This window comes from Belonocnema kinseyi, chromosome 9 (assembly GCF_010883055.1).
Source record: "Belonocnema kinseyi isolate 2016_QV_RU_SX_M_011 chromosome 9, B_treatae_v1, whole genome shotgun sequence".
NCBI classification, from domain to species: domain Eukaryota; kingdom Metazoa; phylum Arthropoda; class Insecta; order Hymenoptera; family Cynipidae; genus Belonocnema; species Belonocnema kinseyi.
The window spans coordinates 31,361,930-31,366,246 of record NC_046665.1 but is presented as its reverse complement, the minus strand read 5'-3'; the positions used below and the strand labels follow the sequence as shown (position 1 = coordinate 31,366,246).

Below are 4,317 nucleotides of genomic sequence, written 5' to 3'. Positions count from 1 at the left end.
GGCGAAGACTCTCGTAGACGGGGATATTCCCTTATTGAAGCTTCCGGTTAGTAAAAAAAATTGCCACTAGGGGGTGTAATAGTAGAGTAGTAATGGTTCAATTTGAAATTTTAATGTAATAAAATTAATGCTTTCAACATGTATTTCATAATTTGAATAATATGGATCCATTTGAAAACTTAGTCAAAGTAATAAACATATAGTAAAGCTTAAACATGATAAGATTGGAAATAAATGTAATTAAGTTAACTTTCAAAAATATAAAACAATTAAAATAATGCAACGAGATATGTTAATATTTATGATTATGTTTAAATTTAAATGCCAGAAATTCCAAGAAAGAAAAAAATCTCGATAAAGTCACCGATAAGCAAAGTTACAGATGGAATATTCTGTAAAAAATATTTTTAGAAATACAGAAAAAATTCTATATTTATGCCATTATATAGTGTTGTGAGTAATCAGAAATATAACATTTTTTAATTGGGCTTTGAAATTGTTTTTTAGTAGATTTTATATATTTAGGAATTGTTTTTCCTTTGAAAAAGTAGTGTTATACACATACTTAAAATTAAATATTATAAAAAAAACCTTAGAAGACAGTACACGAATTTTATAGAGAAAAATTATTAAAATGACAGAAAAAAGTAATGAACAATACTTATTATTAGGTAAATGAATATTTATTCTTCAATAAATAAATAATCATATCTAACATTTGGTGACTTAATAAGGATTTAATGCAATAATTAGGTCCCTTGTAGTATAGAATATTATGTGAGACGTTAGTCTGCTTCCTATTTGGCCAATTTTTTTTTTACTACAAATTTCTATTTTGACGCATTCGTAGTCGTATATGATAGAACAATGAATAGGCTAAAATATAAAACGCATGTTTAGTGCAACGAAAAGCAAAGTCATAAGAATCTAGGAGCTCATCCTGGGCTAAATAAAAGACATCTACTTTAGAAGCATGTTATCTCAGAATTTGTAAGCGATACTTGGCTAACGTTGAAACTAGCATAATATTCGTTCTTGAAAACATGCTTAACAAGAAATCCTAAAAGCAAAACGTAATTGATTTACTCATAAAAATGTTGAATGAAAATTAATACCCTTTTGAAGTATGCATTGCAGATATGAAGACAATTTTACTGTATTATGTTGTTATTTTAACAGTTTTCTAACACGTAGAAGCAGACTGATGCATTTTTAGCTTCAACTACGAATTGACACTAGCAGTCGCACATAACTACAGTTCATAAAAAAGATCTACAGTAGATTATTGCAATTATTTACATTTATTAGAGCTAATAACGAAACAGTAATAAAGCCACAAAATTAAATTATAAACGTGTAATGTAACGGATAACATGATCAGGGATGGGGGATAGGGAATCGTCAGTGGATTCGTCTTGTTCGATTACTTCGTCTGCCTCCCAATCTTCGGTTATAATTATAATATTCAGCCTTTGCTTCAAATCTTATAAAATCCTTGAAGTTCTAGACTGTGATTTTGTATAAATCTCCTTTATATCCGTTACAGTGATAACGTTTTGAAACTTCTTTTCCGTTACTGTACAATTTCCATAAATTGGGGGTTTTATTACGCTATACATCGATATCAATGTGTACGAGTGCAGAAATGTTGGACAAGTAGGATGGTCGTTCTTAAGTAAAAATTCTGCGACTTGATTTTGACTTGAATCGACCCCAATCAAGACATGCTCAAATCGAAAAGTTCTATATGAGCATGTCTGAGTTTTGAGATGGAGCCAGACTTTAATTAATGTCTTGAAGAGAAGTTTCTATTTCTTGAAGACATATATTTATGTCTTTAGTCGAATTCTTATGACTCTAAGACGACCTGCCCTAAGAAAAAGGGTCATTCTGTCTGTTATAAAAGTTAATCTCTGTTGATGATTAAACTCGCTCAGATCCACAGATTCTGAATTTTTTAATTAAAAATAACTAATTTGATAATTACAAACTTTTTATTTATCAATTTTAATCTCATTTCAGAGTCGAAAAAGGATTGTCTTGAGACAACTTTACGCCGACGATGTCAGCCAAAACAAGGGTCGTCTTGAAACAAATAACTGTCGTCTTTGACAAGGCAAGGCTCGTCTTGAGACAAGTAAACGCCATCTTACCTCTCGTAACGATAAAAGTAAGACGAAGGCTTATGTCTCGACTCAGTTTTGAGACGCAGCCAGACATCGATTTCTCAAAGACGAACTGAAGACATCAGCAAGTTGACCTCAACTCGAAGCATATTTGCTCGCGTTGGTTGCCTTTCCAGTCAACGGTTTTTGAAAGTTTTGTGTGTCAATCAAATACTCGCACATTTCTAAGGTTCACGTAATTGTGATTCGTAGGCGGCTTGCGGTTTGAGGGGCGAGCAATTCGTCCTTTCTAATAGTGCCATTTTTTAAGTTTTCCTCTCCGTTGTTAAGCCACTCAAGGTTTTCCTTAAATAAGTAAGATATAAATAAGTAGAATAAGAATAAGAATAAGTAAAATAAAATCATCGTACTTGATATTTAATATTTTATCAATTATTTTAATAAAGTTAAACGTTCAAATCACTTGATCCTTAATTCAGACCCTCATTAGGTTGCTCTCGGTTCAATGCATCAAAAAGTTTACTGATTCTTTTGCAGAATTTAGCGGTTGCTTCACAAACTTCAAACTCGTTATATTTTTGGCTCAAGTAAAACAACAGTGCTGCTACAACGGAGTTGCTAAAAATCTGCAATGCTAAGAAGAAATTAAATACGAACTAACACGAATATCAGTTAATTATTATGAAATATGATTTCTAGTACCTATGCCGCATACCGAACGCACATCTCTCCAGTGTTATGTAGTTCAACATGTCCTCTCGAAGTCTCCGGACATACTCGAGCGTTACCAGGTTGACTGATATCAATGTTGAAAAGATGAACAAAATATTCCCACTTTATTTCGCCTTCATCTGGACCAACCTATATAAATGTATTTAAAATTAAGATTTAATTTTCCATACGCCATCGTAAACTAATGGGGGAGTTTACCACTCACCATAATGCGCTATCTGTTATAGTTCGACTTCTGCGAACATTGAAATTTAATAAATAAGATATAGATTTTGTATGCAATAAATTATTAATTTAAATGTATGGTTAATTTATAAAATAAAGTAACAATGTTAACTCATTCAGTTGTGGAAAGAAAAAGATTTAATATAAAAAATTCAAAGCACGTGTTTTAATTACATTCTCTAGTTTCCTTATCAAATAGTACAATTTTGAACTGATAAAGTTAAATTTTGATACATTTTCAACCAAAAGTGAAAAAGTGACATTTTCAGATAAAAAATCGAGTTTCCAGAAAAATATATACAATTTGCAATAAAATAGTTAAATTTTAATCGGAAGAAATAAATTTATAACTACAAAAATTTAACTAAAAATAAAATGTTCACTTTTTAGTTAAAAAAAAAAAATGATTTGTTACCGCCTTCTAGATGGTTGTTAGGTCGCATAGTTAAATGCTACAAGGGAAAAGACGGTTTAGTACGTTCTGTTCGCGTAAAAACTGCCACTTCGGAATACGAACGTCCGATTACTCAGAGCGAAATAAGTGAGCGAAATCTGAACAACTATTATTAATTAGATTTATAAGAAATTATTCTGTAAACTTAGTGGATTATGGCGGGCAGCTAAGACTATTAAATTTTTGTTACATTTATACTGTTTCATTACGGCGGGCGGCATTTGCGTTGTTGACAAATACTCGATTACGCACTTATTGTTTTCTTTTTCTTTTCATGGTGCAGTTACCACTTACGCGGCGGGCAATATGTTTAAAGTTGTGATGTTTCGTCTTTATGAGATTTTCTACGATTGAAAATGATTCAATTTATCGACATCCCCTATTTCAAAGCTATTTTCAGTTTCCTTATAATTTAAAGGAATGTTTGAAGTCACATAATTTCTCACTTTGAATGTGCGATGATAGTCTTGTCGTTTGAGAAAAACAGTGTGCAAACAACAGTGAATCGCGACAGATCGTTGTCCGATATTTTCGAGCCATTAAAGTGATTAACCCAATGAAGACATTAAATATTACATCTTACAAAAATGTCTATATATATCGAGTGAGTGTTCTGTGTGGTTCTCAAAAATGGTCTTAGTCTGCCAAGTATTCTATACTTTAAATAAAACTTGAACTATTAATTACGAGGGTAGTTCAATAAGTCCTTAGAATGACCAACATATGGCGCGCGAATCGCTCCAAATCATCTGTTTTCAGTCAGCACCACTCCCGACTAGA

General features: G+C 31.6%; 1 long non-coding RNA gene across 1 annotated transcript; it reads right to left on the bottom strand.

Moving 5' to 3' along the window:
• Positions 1 to 2,316: 2,316 nt before the first annotated feature.
• On the bottom strand, positions 2,317 to 2,981 carry LOC117180835. The gene is made up of 3 exons (XR_004468059.1): positions 2,829 to 2,981; positions 2,590 to 2,760; positions 2,317 to 2,471 (listed from the first exon to the last, which is right to left on the bottom strand). It is a non-coding gene; the product is annotated as an uncharacterized LOC117180835 (long non-coding RNA).
• Positions 2,982 to 4,317: the final 1,336 nt, after the last annotated feature.